Raw genomic sequence first — 19,535 nt, forward strand, 5'->3', positions numbered from 1 at the left:
GACACCGGGGCAATTATCGGCTTGTGTTTTTATTATTTCATTTTTTTTTTGCAGAGCAGCTTGAGTTTTTGAAAAAGTTTTAAAATGAGATTTAGTTTTATTTGAATCATTAATGTGTGTTTGTCAGGTGAGGTATCATTTGATGGGAAAGTCTCGTGTATAGTGATTTCAGATTCAGACTCTTTTTCTTAAATGTCCTCCCAAATGACAAGGAAATACAGAAACAGAAAAGTCCCTGTATTGATAAAATTGTGCACACACATACACACACTAACAAGATGTCGAGTTCACACAAAATAGGCACACTTTCTCTGTCCCACTTCCCTCCTTGCCACTATACATCCGCTCTACAGTTACCATGTTTACTGTCTCTATTCACTTACTGACTCATTCTCTCACTGCCTCCTTTGCGTACACACACACACACACACACACGCACACACATACACAGGATCCAATCGTATTTCAAGATAATTCTCTCTCCCTCGCTCCTCTTGTCTCAGTATCCTGAGCCACTAGAGACTGAATGGGACACGGGGAAAGCTGATCTCACAGACACATATTCACACACACACACAACTGCGTGTGGTCCCACCGTTTCAGGCCTCACCGTATTTTCTAATGCTTCATCAGGCCCCAAGGTCAGGATCTCGGGCTTAAGGCTAATCTTTTAAATTCTTCACTGTTTCACTCTCCTTTGTCTCATCACAAGTCAATTGCCCACCTTCATTTTTTTCTCTCCTACTGTTTCTTTTGTTTGAAAGATTTTACCTCTGTGTGACTACATCTTTCCTTCTATGTCCCTCCTCTCTCCATTTTTCTTCCTCCTCTTCCCCCTTTGCATGATTCAAATCAGAATCCCCATGTGAGCACCTTGCTCTTGACCTAGCTTAGAAAGCTCCTGATTGCTTTAATAGCAGTCCTTGGATGTGGAAGGTGGGCGTCTTTAAGAAACTCTGGTGAGAAACGTGTGTGCATATATGTGTGCGTGTATGTGTGCAGTGCGTACAACCCAAGGGTGGTTGATTAGAACTGACCTCAAAAGTGTTAGGAGAAAGAGAAGTACAAATATGCAAAGTGGACGTGTGTGCTTGCATAATTGGGGCAGAGAGGAGTGTAGCGAGGTCAAGTAGAACAAATGGTCGGCAGCGTGAACCCGAAGTCTATAAAAAACACAACACACCACATATGTATGCATGGTTAAGGGGAACTGGTCACTTTGAGGTTAGAGAAGTGAGGCCGTGATGAAAAAAAGTCGCCAGTTCCATTCCCCAGTCTGGGATGGCCTGCAGTAAAGACCTGTGGTTTGTAGTGCTAGGCTCCCAGATGGAAATGAGTGTAAGTGCGTGAAGCCTAGCATTTCTGAAAAAGAGCCTCTGTGCTCAGCCTGGAGCAGAAAGATTTAAAATATCAACAGGCATCCACAAAAGTATAAAAGCAAGCTGCCGTGTTTAACAGAAGAGGCACAAATGTGCACCAGGCTAAGCCCCTCAACAGTCGGATTGACCCAGCATTAGCCAAAGTCAGCAGCCCCAAAGTAAGGCCAGCTAAGGTTGGGGTGAGGCCTGGCAATCCCAAAGATTGAGTCTGAATTAGGCCCACCATTCAAAGCTAATGAAAGGAGTTCCTGAGCCTCCTATTCTCTGCCAGCAAATTGGGAGGAAATCTGGCTATTGTGCGGAGTTTTGAAGAGGCTGGCGGCGGGAAGGGGGCTGCACACTGTGCTTACCTATAGACGAGAGAGGAGACAAAGAGTCCTGGGACATCCAGGAGAGGCTTTGAAATCCCTCTTGGCTGGAGAGAGAGGCAGCCTGGAGTAGCTCCTGGTGCAGAAAAGGTCAACAGCAGACAAACCAAATTGGAAGCGGATTTAACTTGAGTCTGCAAGGCTATTTTTTAACTTCATAAAATAAAAAGTAACAGATTAACGATTCAGGACTAGCTTGTTTTTTATGTCAGTGTGCTCTTGGGGTGGATTTACCAAAGTTCACTCAGATAATCAGCTAAATATTTCATTTGCCCTGGGGTGCCTACACCTCAAACAGGAAAGGAGGCCGGTGAAAGTTGTCATTTCCCTCCTGAGGTCAGCTTAAACTAAGTTCACTCAGAATTTCCTTGAGTCAAAAAAAACACGAAACAAAATGTCTGTCGGAACACCACCATGATCTCACCACTCAAACTGTGAACTAGTCACAGACTCTTCCTTATGCGGCTCATTTATTTCCAGTTGACATACCAGCATTCAGGATCTTCTTGAATTTTAATTTCTGCTAGTGAAACCCTCTAAGGAGAATATGTGCATTATAAAAACTGATAATAATTGAAGCACAACCTCAGCAATGTTGCCCATGCCCTGTCGGAAATCTGACTTCTGCCGTTTCCTCACAATGAGGCAGCAGAGCCTCTCAAGTATGTGTGACACCAAAGCAACTCTTGATGATGATGATGATGATGGTGGTGGTGATGATGATGACGATGGCAGCCTTTTAGGGGCGCTTTGATGGATGAGGATTGATGTGACCCATGTTGAATTGTGTGAGCCTACATACGTTTCTGTGTATGAGAGAAGACAGACAATCCCCCGGGCTACAGCACACACAAACACACACTTTTTGATGGGCGGTGTTACACTGCAGCTACCCTCTTCCTCATCAGCAGTGCAGCCCGGGGCTCTTCCGGAGTCTCATGCCCCTGCGAGGGTCCAACCCCCCCCCCCCCCCCACCCCCTGTCTGGCCTACTATACCAATGCCACCCCTCTCTTCTTATTTTCTCTCTTCTTTCTCTGTCTCTCTCTCATTAATCAATGTCAAGCCGTTCAACAACAAGGCCGACATTCTTTCCCTGCCTGCCTCCTCTGTTCCTCGTATATGTCATTGTGCCCTGACCCTCCCCCTTGCACCAACTCAGCGGCCACCGTCATCTGTTCACATGGCCGCAGAGCTGAAAAACCCGGGCCCACACTGCCAACATGAAAGGTTGTTCAGAGGCAGCGTAAGGAACAGAGAGAAAAGCGAGGAGGAGACATTTCTCTCACTGCTGTCTTTTCGTCCTCCCTTTTCCTTCCTGCCTTCCTGCGGCCGGGGGATGAGGAGGGAGGCCATGGTCATTTACATAATTCATGGGAGACACAGGAGAAAACGGCCATTGAGTAGTAAAAAAAAAAGTTTGGATGGAGCGGTCATTGGGGGTAGAGGGACATGCATGCCCGCCTTTGTGCCCCTGGACCCATCTTCTCTACTTCTCTCCATTCATTACCAGTCCCCACACACACAGTCATTGTTCCGTGTTCGTCATTAACCTCTGGAACAAGTCGCCCCGCTTCCCTTCCCCTCAAGACGGGTCTCCATGGGAAAGAAATCGTTTCATCGCGTCTTGGTAAAGCAGGGAAATAGACATTTCGCGGGCCCGTTTTTAGCTGATGTGGAGATTCTGATGAACATGCAATAAGCAAAAATCATTAACCTGTGTGTACTGAGAGGCAGGGTTTTGATTAGTTGAAATTAAACTTGATTACTGTGAGGTGATGCTGATGTTACACATAGGAACACATTCTCGGACACGTTCCCGTAATCTCGTAAATCTTAAAATCAGCACACTCAGCTTTTTCTGCATGTCCACCGGGCACTTGTCAGTTTACCATTAACCACGGGTGTCCATTTCATCCACATACAGGGCATTCCTTATTTTTTCCACACTGTATTTCCACTATTAACTTGAAAATAAGTAAAGCAAATCACAGACCATCCTATCACTAATACCCTCTTTAAAAACCTAACTGTCCACGTTTACATTGAATAATGAGACCACTTCGCGCATGAGCTCTTCTGCATGCCGCTTGTTTACAAAGACACAGATTGTCTCCAATTCAGCCGTCATTTGGGGGAAGCATGCACTTAGAAATCTGTGTTCTCTCTCCGCGTCCTCCTTCCACCGGCATCTGTATGTATTTGTTGTACTAATGAACGGAACAAAGGTTTTTTCCGGGGGGCCCTGCAGAAGAGGGAAAAGGGTTTGTGAGCGAGAACAGCCGCGCTGAGGCTGAAGTGGCCTGCGCTGAGTGGTCAGTCGGCATGAGGTTGACAGTGAGAGAACAGAGGACAGCGAGAGTGATGGAGACTTGACCCCGCAACCTCTTCCCTCCTTTCTCTTGCCTTTTGCTCCAGCCCCTTCTAAACCCTTCTTTCTAGATGATAGATGACCCTCCCTCTCACTAATGTCAAAAGCTGTTGCCCCCCCAGACCTACAAAGTTACATGCCTATTGTCGTCCCACGTGCACATGCATGCACACGCCACACACACACACTATTGCAGCCGTCTTGTCGTCAACCCAAAGACAATCAGTCTTTTTCATCTTTACTGGTGTTTACCAAAACTGCAACCTCTCGACCTTACATGCAGACCTGCAGACCTTGTCATATTGAGACACACACACACACTCCCCATCACTCCCACTGAGACCCGCTCCAGGCAGCAGGTATGGATTTGTAAAGAGTTGGAGAGGAATGAATGGATCAGGAGAAGGACAGGGAGTGAGGAGTGCAGACCGGACACTGGGCAGTAAATTACTTTGCCAATCAATCCTCCCCCTGGGTACCGTTGATGAAACCTGTCCAAAGTTCCGCCACTACTTTAAGTAACCCTCCTACAGTTTGTCTGCTGAGGGCTGGGAAATGGGCTGGACAAACAAGTCGCAAGATTAAATGCTGCCGGGAGGAGAGGTGAAAAGAGAGTGAAAGACAGAGAGGACCGGAAAGAAAAGGTGTGTGTATGTGTGAGTTTGAATTGAAGAACAAGGAGAGGTGCGCTGCACTGATGGAACACTGGCACACTCATAATGTGAAAAAGGGAGAACTGTTAAGGCAGGTTTGCGTAGAGGAATGCATCTTTTTCTTCTCACTTCATTCACGTTAGGTTGCTTCTGACACACACACAGCTCAGCTCATGGGTCTACATGGGTGGCACGACAGGGTGACACGCTGTGACTTAAAACATGTGACACATCCCAATTACAGCACAGTGCAGGGATAAGGCTACAGGGATGTGTGGCTTAGGACACACACACACACACACACAAAATAACCTTTTAGCTCCTTTCTTATACTTTTTTCTTTGGTCTCCCCGACCACACATGCATGCAAAGCCGCCCTCCCTCCAAGCACACACTGCCACATGCACTCATAGAGCGTTTTCTGTTTTTACGCTTGTTTTCTGGCAAGTTTGAGAGTTTGTCTCTGCCCAGAACTGTGAAGGGAGAGTGAGGGCTGTTGGGAATGTTAATTTGGCAATTTGTTGTTTTATATAAGCAGGGGAGGGATGGTGGCGATGGAGCTGGGAGGGCAGCAAACACAGTCTGTGTGTGTTTGGGTCTGTTGGGGGGCCGGGGGGTTGCGGTGGAGGGGAGAGGGTAATGCTGGGTGACAACGACCAGCTCAGTGATTCAGATGACTCCCAACCAAGTTATTTTTCTATGAAAGAATCGGGCAAAATACCATGACGGTTGGAGAGCCAGAAGTGCCTCATGCCCATAGAAGGTATTAAGATGTCTCCGATACACGGCGGCCCCCCTCCTCCTCCTCCTCCTCCTGTTCCCCATGTCTCTTTCTCTCAGTCATTCTCTCTCACTCCGAAATCTGGGATAGTGGCCAAGTGCCACCAAGGACACTAGGGCTAATAAATCATCCTCATTTCAACATCTGCCCAGTCCCAAAGGGTTGCCCACTGCCGCCACCCCACCCCTTGTGAAGATGGGTCCTCATCTTTATTCCTCTTTCAGCATCCCTCCATACTGCTCCACCAACACCTCCCGCCCCCACCCCCCATCGGACTGACAAAACGTCTATTGTCCCATGCCCAAGTGAAGAAGAGACCCTCTTTTCCCCTCTTTGACAAAAGCCGTCTGAAGCCAAGATGGGGACTGCCAGCCGAGATGCCTGGGACCCGGCAGGGGTGCCCCCTCTCCTCCGTCTACTCCCCCCCATCCCTTCGCCTCCTGGGTCATCCATCCCTTGCTCATGCTCTCCTTTTTGGTTTTAATACTCCCCTCCTGTGCGGGTCACTCACTCAGCTTGCCCCCCAACCTTTTCATAGTGGTGAACTCTCAGCACTGCATAAAGACATCAAGTGACAGCAGTGAGAGAAAACAGCCAGATTTGGCAGAAAGAGATATTCGACATGGCTGTCAGTGGCCATTCTGCATGCCTTTTGTTCACTCGGGTGTAGTTGAAATAGATAAATAAACAGTCATAGGCTGAAAAGCCGGGATCAGGAGCTTGTCGCATTTATTCATATTGAACGGAGAAGAAAAAGAGGCAAAAACCTGCTGCTGCCAATTAAGAAGAATAAGACAATACTCAATTCACAGTGTTTAGATTTGTTTTCATGGCTGAAGCTAAAACTAACCTATTCAGTGTCTTTCTCTGCTTTGCTCTAAAGATGGCAGCAGGTCTTTAGCATTCTCAGTGTCTCCATGTGGCAAAGAAGATCTGGGAAGTCGTCTCTGGACTCATCAGTTAAGAAACACTCTCTCCACGGTTACTCACAAGGCTTCATTTACTGTGAATGCACGGCACTTTTTCCCAGCACCTCCAACTCACCCCCAACAACGGGGAGTACCGCCCATAACTGTGCACGGGCCAGCCTCTCGCCACATTCACAGGACTGTCTGCACATCACTTTGACTTGTAAAGAGACTTTGAAGATGATGTCTGACAGAAAATGTACCATTGCGAACACGTGTTATTTTTAAATATCGCCATCACAATTTTTGGACAACATACACTAAATAAATGAAACTTTTTATCAAACATTTACAAATTTTAATCTGCTTATTCTTTTGTACCCATTACAAGCCATGACAAATACATTTTATCTACTTTTCTTAGCTCAACGGAACTCATTACTTAAGGAAGTGGAGTTCTAAACACTCACATCAAGAAATAAGACATTGTTTAACATTATTTTGGTTCACTTTTCACTGGCTGTCCTCAAATCCCAAGCTTATGCAAATATTTTCATTTTACCAAAACTACTGAAGCAGGGACGAACGTTTACCATCCAGGTCCTGTGATGAATTAGTCAATTAGTGTTAGTGGCATTTTTTGTTTCATATTTTATTCTGAATTATGTAGATGGAGGCACTGTAATTAATGCTTTTTTTTTCTCTTCGTGGTTGGCTCATTATGCATGGAAATGTATTTGCCTTCAATTCAGAGCTTTGAGTGTTTTCTCATTAAAAGTGGCGGGGGTTTCAGGATGTGAATACATCTCCATCAAGGGTCTCTTGATAAACATTGTTTACTGCATTCCACTGTGCAATTTTTACTCCATTTCGTTCTTTGCAATTCCCTAAACATACTGATGATCAGAAAAAGTTCATATCAACTTATCATCGAATCAAAACTTTGAATGTTCTGTTCCTGCAGGCTAACAGTGGTCGCTCTCAGCTCTTCTATCCCCTACAAAACATTTAGATTTCCAATTACCCTCTGAGAAGAATGGCTAATTTACCAAAGCGAGCAGGCGCCTGATGTCTCAATCTGCCCGCTGTCAGCACTGTGAAAAGGAGTACTATCATAAAGGCACACACACACACACACACACACACACACACACACACACACACACGTATGGACACACACTATCCCATAAAAGACAACATGCTCCACTGAGTATGAGGGGTAAGAAAAGATCAATCCAGATTGAGCAGTAGAAGAAGAAGACATTTTTTTATAAATTAAAACAAATTAGGTAAGCATGTTGAAAAAAAAAATCGGTGAAGAGGGGTCTCATTGAGGCACAAGAGCAGCAGGACAGGCAGCAGTTCAGCAGTGGCCCCAGATTGACTCGTCTGTGAGTGGATCGCCAGCCAGCTCCTCCACACAACACCCACATTGTCCACTGTGCCAACGAGCAGGAGCAGCACTCCACTCCTCAGGGGGCTGCCTGAGATGAACACATTATAGATACTTGTTAGCCTTGGCTCGACCTTCTGTACACTGCGTGGAGCACTCAGCGGAAAGGAGATGGAGAACGGAGGGAGGAGCAGAGAAATGAAACACACATGGAAGTTGTAGAATGCTACAAAAAGGATAAGTCTATCCGACAGCTTAACAGCCTCAGAAGAGAAAGTCTTAAACAGTCTTATAAAGCGAGCAGTCCTATCACACTTGTGTCTACTGAAGTGAAAGAAAGTCTGTGAAACATGAAGGGGTGAAAACGGAGGCTTAAGCGGAGAAAGATGCCATTTTATGAGACAAGACGTTCACCCGAATCCGTTTATGTCTGTCTGAATAGACTTATGACATCTTCCATTTTTTTCTTTGGGCCTTTTGTGACCCCTTGCATATTCTGATGGTAAACTTCAAAGCTGCAGCACTATCATGCTGTGTAATGGTCACTAGCAAGTGGTCTCGGTCCTGATAGGGATAGAGAAATAATTCCTGTCTGGCTCCTAAAACCCAAACAACATTAGCAGCACTGTCCTGTTTCTCCCATGCTCCATTTTCCAGCTCGCTCTTAAACACACACAGTTGCCCACAAAATGTTGTTGTTTCAACTTCTATCTCTCCACTGTCATTAACCAGAGACAGACTGACCGTTACTCCCCTCTCTGTCTTTGTGTTTGGAGCCAGTCCCTCATTCACTTAAGGCCCATCAGCGGCCACAGTCTTTATCTTGCCAGGGGCAGCCCTGTGATAAAACTGTTAACAACACTAATGCGTGGCGCGAGTGAGCCACTGGAGCTGCCACTGTCAGGGTCAGTAAGTCAGGTCAAGGGCTTTTGACATCTGGTTAAGTTGCATCGAATCTGCTCCAGCTCCACTCTATGCTCCACCTACTATGTGATCTTCCTTTTCTCTTTATTCAAACTCTTCAAACTAACCCATTCCCCCAGCCTCCGCTTTCCAATGCTAACAGTGTGAGGAAAAGGGGGGAAAAAATCCTTGACAGAACTCGGCAGAACTGAACGGGGCCTTCCCTTCCCCACGTGCCTTAGGGAAAACACTGGTGTTATTTTAGAAATCACACTGTTAAAGATTAATGTGGGCCTGGAGGAGTGTGTCATCGTTCCTTAACGACAGGGCCGAGACGCTGAATAAAGCCGGCACTGTGTTCTGTCCCACAGCCCAAGGACAGATAAGTTTCTTCTCACCAGGCTCACTCGTCACACTCCCTCCTCCTTTCTCCAATAACTCTCTACCTGAGTCATCTATTACAGCTGCAGGGGCCAAAATAGAAAAAGTTTAATGAGAAAAGTACTCCAAAATCCGTTGTTTCCATGCTGTTAGTTTACTTTTTCCCTTTTTGTTACATTGTTATGAGAATAGAGTAAGGCGTGGGCGAAGGATAGCATATACTCTGGCTTTGCAAATATAAAAACAACGAAAAAAAGGGTCAAGAGTGTTCACAAACATTTTCAATGCTGATTGCTCTAGTTAGATGACTAATGGAAAGTCCCGGCTCCAAGCTGTGACCATACAACTCCCCCAATAAAGTCATCTGTCATCATCCCGTGGAGCAGACAGACAGACAGCTATAAACCAAGGTTCAGAGACCACGGCAGCTCATCCTATCTGCAAATATCATACCTTTGTTTTTCTTTGGATGTGACGATATCAAAAAATACAACCAGTAACACTGACACCAATGAAGATAAAAATGATAATAATTTTAACTGCTGATGATGCCAATGATATAGGCCTATGAGGTTTGATGAGTCTCAAGTCTGAGGTGTGCAAACGGGACTTAGTATCCCTTGATGAAGGTTTTTTGCTGATAACGGAAGCGCTCGATAAGCCTGAGATCATCAATCTTAGTGGCAGAGATAGTCTCTGCTTAACACTAATAGGGTTGTAAAGGGCATTCACCTTATATGGCCCAGCTAATAAACTCATTTGTGATGAGCCCGAAGGTCAACTGAATAGAAATTCACATTCACCTGCACATTAAAGATAGGCTTGGTCTTAGACAAAGTGCAGATAATTTGGTAGTCTGACATCTGTGCTGGTCTGAAACTGTGATGGAGTACTCAAAATCATGATCGTTCATATTGATGATACAGTTCCTGGTTTATATGTCACAGTCGATGTTGGACTTTGGAATGATGAGGTGTATCAGTCAGACTTTAAAATTCTACTTGGCACTGCGTCTCACCACAAAGTCCAGTCTAATAGGCAGGTTTTCCATTCAGTGTCCCAAGACAGTCGGCAGCATCATACAATCGCTTTTGCAACATCATTACCACACAGTCTTTTGAAGTCATAGACTATCCCTGAAATTATCAAAGTCAGTGACACTTCAACTCATCTCGGGTTTTGATGGCAAAAACATCAGACAATGGCCTTTGTACGAGGGAGTGGGACCGCTACATTATCTCCGCTCAATTATATCTCCTTCGACGAGTCTTCAAGGCCAAATCATAAAGACTCAAGTCTGAGGCTCCAAAGATGCAACTGTATCACTGTCAAGAGGTGGTTGACTTGATGTGTTTAATCCTCCAGTGCTACTTTAATCTCAGGCACAAAGGTGTCGATCTTTTACAAAAGTTGAGTAAACAGGACAGTTGTGAAGCATGTGATCACAATGTTCTGGGACATTGTGGCCATCTAATCACTTTCATTAGCTACATAAATCATGGCAGCTTGACGTTTATTGTAGAGGTGATGGGTTGATCCTGTGGACTTGGAGACAGCTCTCATGATGATTAATGTTGCTATCTCTTGAGAGCAAGGATACATGGAGCATTTGTACAGAAAGACAGAGGGAAGGTTTAAAAGAAGAGCTTGCTGCACGATAACAAACATCAAACTGCGTGAATCAATGAGAGGTGCCGGGTCACTTCTCAATTGCTATGTTTACATGGACAACAATATTCCAACAAATGACATCATTCTGCATCAGACATTATCTCAATCATGATGTTTATGATTTGCAAATATAATATTCTATTCATATTCCTGTTTACATGTAACAGAGCATAGTTTGATTACGACTCATGTCAACATTACATCCTAATAATTGTCTACAATCCGACTAGGGTCATGCAATGAAAACTGTATTTCAATGTAAAAAGAAATCTAAAGTCTGGGTGATTGTTGCTTTCAGACTATTGTCTTTATAATGGTTAATATTGGGATGTTGGTGTCTGTTATTGTGGTATTGCTTCTCTTCAAATTTGTGTGTTTAGCCACAGTTTTTATGCCTCCATGGTGGAAATAGCCTTGTTCTCAGACCCTCCACCCACCCATCCTGCTAATTCTATCTGAACATGATATTCTAGGAAGCCTTGAGGGAATTTCATTGAATTTGGCAGACACGTTCACTTGCTCTCAAAGACACTGATCAAATTTTGGGGATCAAAGATCAAAGTCATTGTAACCTCACAACAAAAGAGGTTACCATAACTCAAGACTTATTATGACACATGCTAATTGTGACAACATTTCACACATATTTCTTACAGGATGAAATGATTAAGTGATGATATTTTATACCCAGAAGGTAAAGTTAACTGTGACATCTTAATGTTCTGCAAGAACTTTTCTAACTATAATTCAATACTATACCTCAGTACCAAAAGGGGAAAAACACACTCATTACCTTTGATTATATTACTTCCAAGTCTTCAATTCATATATTATGAGTCTTGACAGACATGGATGGAAATTTCTACCCTAACTTGTTGGCGGAGACATACAACTGTGAGGGCGGTAATTCTAGTTTCCAAGTGAATGTTTAGGTGTAGATCATTTTAAATGATCTAGAAATGCTTGTTAAGAATGCAAAAGCTTTTATAGCATTATTGGGAATCTATTAAATTGTTCATGTCGGCAGCCGGCTGCTGACTACTGAAAGAAGAGAATTTGCAAACAACCAGCCACCATGATTTAGGGGCAATTATATGCATACGCAACTCAAGATTGTACTTTTTTTCTTTGGGTTCCTCACTGGCCACCATGTTAAAAGTAACCATTTATGGCTCATATATCCAGACAGTATCTTTTGGCTGTATCAGCTAGCCTTACTCCTATGATCTTTACAAGTTTCCACCGTGTAAATAGTCTGATTGGCCACCAAACCAAATCACAAGGATAACCAGCACAGTAGTTACAGTCCATTTGTTATACACAAATGCCTTTTGTGTTTTAATCCAACATCATACTCAAAATAATACACACGCTAATAGCCATCATTAGAACAATTTAGGCTACCATTATTATTGTTGGTATTTATAGCTTCATTCAGTAGTAATGGTTTTGGAATTGAACCTTACAAAAGTTTTTCAAGTAAGTTTTCCAATTCACTTGCTGGATGGCATCGTAGGTTGACTGCGGACTCAATCACGTAAAGGAAATACAAACATTATGGATGGTTCCATTTCAGTTAAAGGAAGGGTGCCTTCAAGTTTAACAGATGCAGTGATATGTGTGTCTGAGTCATTTTAGGTACATGTTTGTTTTGGTAATAAAGCATAAGAAGTCAAGTATGCGTTCAAGTGTTAGGGTGAAGTAAAAGCAGCTAAAAACACAGACCTACCTATTTAACAAAGATCGTCTTGATGATCAGTTTACTCTTTCCCCAGCACACTCTTCTCCATTCACCTCTGTCCCACGGATGACCTAACATCTAAGCTCCACGTCTTCCCTCCACAGAGGCTACACCAGCACAAAAGGGCCATTTAGAGATTGAACACAGGCTAAAGATCTAAGTTGATACTTACAGTGTACAGTTGACCCGTAGGAGGCATTTGATATTTAATCTGCAATAGTGTTACTGTTACTGTAAATATCTAATTGTCAAACTACGTATTTAATTTGTCTCGGTTTGGTGCATCAGGTCAAAGTCATCTCTAAAGTACCGAGCTGCACACAAACAAAAACACACTCATACCACTGAGCAGGAAATCCACGTTCAAGCCTTGTTTATTTATCTGTTGGAGAAATCTCATCAGCGAATCACTCTGCGTGTCTTTGGCCTTCTCAAGCATCACCATCATGTGTAGGGCTTGACCTCGGCATAAACCCTCAGGGCCCTGAAGAAAGCCCCTGCTTGTCCCGGGCACCAACCCATATATACATGCACTTAGTCTCCAAGTCACTGGAGACTTTTCACTTCTATGTTTGGGCCAGCGCCCAAACTCCTTGTATATATGTGTGTGTATGTGATTCAAAAATGCTGGGAATCCACAGAGCAGATTTGCAGGAGGATGCACGATGAACTAAGGAGACATGGAAAGATAAAAATACAATTGTGATCACAAAGAATAACCTTCTCAAAATGCCTTTAACTTTCTCCTCATCTTCTATCATCGTGAAGCCTTCTAAAACTTCTATCCATGTATGATCTGCAAATTTGAGCCAACTCATCTTTGCTGTATGTATATTGAATTTGAAGAAAGAGAGAGAGTACTAATGGAAAGCTTCCAAAATCTGACTGTTTATGTTGAGATATGCAAAACTTGTATATACTTAACCAGCCAACGATAAATTATATGAGATATACTCCCCAATTATCCATCATCCTGCAACATTATCTCTGTGGCTGCTGTCCAGAAAAGGCCCTGATGTGATGAGAGATCCCTTCTCTGTGTTTCCTTATCCTTTTTTATCCACCTTAAGGAACTCTAAAGAGATCAATCTTGGCACTCGACACAGAGACAGACAGACAGTGTGGTCTAGCGTACGTTTCTAAATACACATATTCAATTTGCAAGGGAAAATCTAGATATGAAACATATTGCAACATTGCTGGTCTGAAAAGCCAATATCAGATTTATGTTGCGCATAAATGTTAACATCCATATGCATATAGGCTGTGTCTGCATCTTACGCAATTGAGATATGTGAAATGAAAAGTATCCGGGACCTGACCTTTGATTCATTCTATATGCCCTCAAGTCAAGACCCTAAATCTTACTCTCATAACCCCCTGCTTGCCTCGAGGCAATATGTGTCATGAGAAGAATAGCAGATCATTAGAAATAAGGCAATATTATTTTTCTTCCTGCTACCATGTATCGATAAACTGCAACCTTTATCAAAATGAAAAGGGAGGATGTGATATATCATTATTTGAAAGCCATGGCACAGCAGCTGCTGATGCTGTGTAGGCAATCCTCTTAGGCCAAAAGGTAGCATTATTTATAGGACCTCAACCCTGCGGCTGTCACAGCATCTGCTAGCAGAAGATCTATCGGCGCACCCTTATTCACTTATGATTATTACTGATCATCTGCCCAAATGACTTATCAATAAAGCGGAGGCCAAGCAGATAATTTATCTGTATGTGTCTGTCGATATCAAGTTCAGAGTCAATGGCCCTAAAAGGATAAGGGACCTTGGACATTAGGTGATGGATTGCTGTACAAGTCCCCCATGAAAATATGACCCTTTTAATAAATTTGCAGAATCCTGCTCTCTTCTTCCTCCCTCTACCTCCCTCTGCATTCCTCTCACCCGCTTTCATAAAAGTGAGCTTCTTTGCCAAGGTTTGTTTGCAGACTAAGTGCAAACCTCACCTTGTAACATCACTTTCTTGTAGAGGAAAGACTTCAAAAGCCTCAACTGTCAAACCAACGAACACAAATATTTGATCCGTTCAAGTGTATAATGTGTGACACCTAGACCACACATGTCTATACAAGACGGGTGAATCATAACTGAAATGATGAGACAAGCCTGTCCGGGGTCAGTTTAAACTCTGCCAGGATAAGTCACTATGTCATTCTCTTCATAAATCACACAAAGACTCTTAGGACATACGGGGTCATTGCTCGTTCTGTAAATATCAGCCTTTTATATTTGACAAGTGGCTGTGACTTTCCACAGTCGCACAATGGTCCTGAGTGTTTACCTTCCAAATCTAACCTTTGTGCGCTAAGCTCTATCTCACCAACAGTTCTCAGTTCCACCACAGGCCGCACCCTGTTTAGTCCCATCTGGATGTAGGGTTGGGTAACAGTGTTAGCTTTAGCGCGGTGTGATAAGTGTCAAGCCAATCTGATCTCTCCTTTTTCTCTCAGACAATGGCATCCCGTGCATTCCTTTGGACTCAGGTTTATATTTCGCTTCTACTAAAGAACTGTATAATTTTCTCACATTAAGCTCCACACCGAAGTGGAGATAGCGATAAGGAATCAAACAGTGATTAAACTCGTAATCACCTTCTAGACCAGCTATGAGACAAAGAAAGAGAAAGAGAGGGAGAACGTTTTCCATCAGCACTCCCCTTCATGTTTGCCTTGGCCAAAGCACCTCAAGTCTTCCGCTTATTAAAATCATCAGAAATATATTGTATCTGATGGATGCCCAGCTTCCTGGTATTTAGCAGGGTCAATATCTACCCTGCTTCCTTCTCCTCCGGCCTTAGTCTTCCCACCGCCTACTTAAGCTCTTTGAGCAACCTCATTGTTGAAGCATGTTTTTAAGAAGTCATAGTGCTGGTCTTGTTTTGGGTCAGCTGTCAAGGCCCCTATCTCTGGGAAGTCCCAAAATAGCCCTATTTTACACCCTTTTAAAGGACAAGCCAGCGAAAGGACTTGGAATCACAACCAGGCACCATCTGACTTGAAGCTAACAAGCAGACTGAATCAGACGTCTATCCTTAGTCAAACAATCTCTAACAGATTCTGGCAGGAAAGTGTAAAAGGTTCATTATCAGGAAGTTGAAATGATAGCAAGAGACCTCAGAGAAAAACACTGGAGACTTGATATCTCCATTTCTGTTTCTTCCTTTTTTGGGCAGCTCTGTCCTTTCATTGATTGTGAAGAGTTTCGATCAGCTTTGTTAGTGTCTTGGAGTCAAAGGAGTCACATCCATTTGTTGAGATCATGTTTGACATAATGGTTTGCTCCTATTTTTAAGGCTCCGACAATGAGAAACAGAGCTTCCCCTCTCATTTTTCTCCTTTTTTCTTCCTTTTCACTGTCTGGACACAAATACATTTTCTTTGCAGTGTATTATTCAACAGGACCCGCAGAGAAAGACCGCCTTCTCTCTCATCCATGTGTCAAAAAGATCAATAACCCATCCAGGGCATTACCACCACAATGAAATCCTGTCAACATGCCAAGCGGCTGCGAAAGTTCCCAATAAATGCGTAGCAAAACTTTCAATTTGTGGTTTTCTTGGTGTGGCTCTTGCAGCCGATGGGTTGTCAGTCAGGGCCCCGGTTCAAAAAGGCCTGAGGTTTGTTTGCTGATGGTTCTTTTTGGAAACTTGTGGCTTTGTGACATCCGCAGCCATCCATTGGGCCGTGTTGCTATATTGCCTCATATTATCCAGAGTTGAGGAGAATTGTTTTTGGCAACAGTATGCTAACATTTTCCTACGGTACAAACCTCCAAGTGGGGCCCTCTTCTTCTGCCTGCGCCTGAGGATGATGATGAGCAAGCTTTGTAAGGTCCTTCTCTAGTTGCTATGGCTACTTACTCAGCCTTCTCATTGGTAAGCTGTATGAGTAGAGGATTACTGTATGGGTCATTCTATCATGGTTTGACTTAAGCTGTACATGTAAAGCTACCACATGTTCTTTGTGGTCACATACAGGTCCCCCTTGTCTTTTTTCGACATTTAATAAGTTCTGGAAATAAACTGAGTGGGATTTTGCTCTGTCATGTGTTTAAGGCTGTGACAGGTCTTGTAAAAACAATGAGGCAGTCCACATTGAGTGCCTCTCCCCATGTCCTGTTTTCTTTTGTCCGCTTGGTCATCATGGCATGTCAATACGAATGGGGCTAAAGTGGGGTTGAAAAACTCCTGACTCTGTCCAATAACAAAAGCTGCGTTATGAGACACTAATAATGGTGGGGTTTTCCCTCCGGCCTAGTGTGAAAGCACACACCACAGACATAGTGAGATATACATACACACACATACTCTCACATACACAAACACACACTTTTACGCATGCCCCTAATGAGGGTCTGGACAGCTCTTGGTGGAAGGATTCTGCAGGTGGCTGCTCTTTCATCAAGCCACAACTGGATTTGTTTATGTTTGAGGTCATATGGGCCAGAGAGAGAATTCTGTGTGCCCAGACACAGTCTAACACGCACTTTCTAATTCTAATTACCCTCGCTTCAGTGTTTTCTCTTTTCCATAAGACATATTGACATGTCAGCATTCAGCAGGCAAGATACAGAACAAATGGACAATTTTACCTCTCTCTGTGTAGTGGAAAATCTATCCCTCTCGAAATAGGCCAGTCTCTATGTGGACCTGTCTCACCGACGCAGAGAAAAGTCACTTTGAGATGATGGTGACATGTGCAATAAATCATAGCACTGCCAGTCAGCGGCCAATCACATTTTCCTTCTCTAATTAATAGCTTATTTATTTGGTTGGCGGGGTCCTACTGCAAGGCTAAGCTTTTCTGTGTGTGTGTGTGTGTGTGTGTGTGTGTGTGTGTGTGTGTGTACAGTATGCCAGTGTTGAAAGAGCTTCTCCACCTGTCTTTGTGTTAGTTATTGTCATCGAGCTCGTGCCCCTGTGTTTCACCCGATGGAAACCCTGGTCAACCACCAATCTTTAAATTCTACAAAAAAAGTTTATTGGACCACGTTTAAACAATTTAGAATTCAAAAGCCAAGATGTTTTACAATTAGCATTTTTCCCGACAGTCAGCTCAGTGTCTCTAGACCCAGAGCTGATGTTTGGACGATAAAAAGCCCACACAGTCTCGACCCCCCACCTGAGGCTGAAAGACATTAAGGAATCAGTAAAACCACTCATGTCTGCTTGCATGTCTTCTACAGTTTTAGGTTACTCTTGCACAATTTGATACATACACATATTTACACTTGGCATGTAGCTCAACAGAGCAGGGGGAAAGTCCAGAAATTGTCTTATACTTGTTGAACGCCTGGTAGCATTTTAGACGACCCAGCCAAGCTGTTGGTTTTGTAAACTGTTGCAGCTGGTCTTGTGCATTACAAGAAAGGGGAAGTGTGCTCCCTCTCTCTCTCTCTCTCTCTCTCTCTCTCTCTCTCTCTCGCTCGCTCGCTCGCTCTCTCTCTCTCTCTCTCTCTCTCTCCTTCTTCAGCTCTTTACTACTATGTCGCCACGTATAAAGTTCACAAGCACATTTTACCTATAGTCTAGACAAAGTAACCTAATTTATCTGTCCTTCTGCTAAATAGTTATTGTGAAATTCCTTCTGTTGCATCAGAGAATTAAACTGTGTATTCCACTGAATAAATATCCCAATAAAGAAAGAGAAAAAAGTTTGTTTAATCTGCTTCTCTTGTCCGTTGCAGACAGATTCTGTGGCTGTGTTTGCACCAGTGATTTAATTCTCAGACAAACAATTCATACACTTACACACCCTCATAGTAAACCACATAAAATACTTTTTTATTTTTATCCATTGATAAATTTAACTATATGGAGAAACTGAACTGTAATTTTATAGGAATCATAAGGTATTCTCACTAGAACACACTCTATTGACAACCATTATCATCTGTAAATTGGCCGAAGTTTTTATTTCTTGTTTATGGACATTTAACGCTATGATGTAATCAGTTATATGTTTGAATGATGAGGTCGCTGAACATATAAACACACAAATATATAACTTGAATCATTTAACATCCATTTCAATAGGTCACATATCAATGGTGTTATATCCCCTTTGTGCATACCTCTGTTATTGTAGCCTTCAAATTTTACTTTTTTCTACCTTCAGGCAACATTTTTACGTATCTTTTTTCCACCTCTTTTTGGAGAGGAGGGTGGGTTTGTTCTGCTCCTGGAAAAAAACTCCTGAAATCTAACACTGAGCTAAACCTAACCAGCAGAAGCAATGACAGAACTCAGATCATCGCTCCCAAGTTACTAGCAGCCAAAATTCCATCTATTTTATTTTAATTAAGAGACCCCTAGAGGAAGAAAAGTATATTGTGCATTTAAGTTGAAATAATGCCAAAGGTATCATAATAATGGGAGAACCAACATGTTCATGGTATTTTACAGTTACATTGCCATTCACCCATTCACAAACACCTCATAGTATTCTATGAGGCGCAATTCAGGGTTCAGTATCTGGCTTGCAAGACTGGGAAGAAGGAAAGACTGGAATCAAACCACCAACCCCTCAACCACATCAGCCCCATTGTGTAGAGCAGTGTGTGATGTTAGGCAGAAATAGTGGTAAAATAACTTATTAGTTAGTTTGCACTGAAATGTTAATTTGTTTTTTTACAAATTAAAGATCTAAACTGGTCTCACACTTTCCACAGGTAATAGTAATATGTATTTCTACCAATTCAAACATGATTTCCATCGTCATCTTTATTCGTACCAGTTTTGACCATTAATTTAACTCCCAAGTCAACTGAGTCGGGTTATTTGGGTCCAAATTAAATCATAGTTTGTTTTCGAAGGACAAGAGTTAACAGAGGTGTGAGGTGTGAGGATGTGAGCTCATTCATCCAGAAATTCATGCCCACAATTCATATTCACTTCCTGTGAATCGAAGCCTTGTAAAGAAAGGTGCATGAAAAGAAGTCGCTGTATGCCAGCTTTCAAAGAATA

General features: G+C 43.1%; 1 protein-coding gene across 6 annotated transcripts in view; it reads left to right on the forward strand.

The window, feature by feature from the left end:
• The window catches only part of prdm16 (PR domain containing 16), a 109,046-nt gene that overhangs the window by 14,885 nt on the left and 74,626 nt on the right, over positions 1-19,535 (forward strand). The window lies entirely within an intron of this gene.

Source organism: Pleuronectes platessa, chromosome 6 (assembly GCF_947347685.1).
Source record: "Pleuronectes platessa chromosome 6, fPlePla1.1, whole genome shotgun sequence".
Classification (NCBI taxonomy): domain Eukaryota; kingdom Metazoa; phylum Chordata; class Actinopteri; order Pleuronectiformes; family Pleuronectidae; genus Pleuronectes; species Pleuronectes platessa.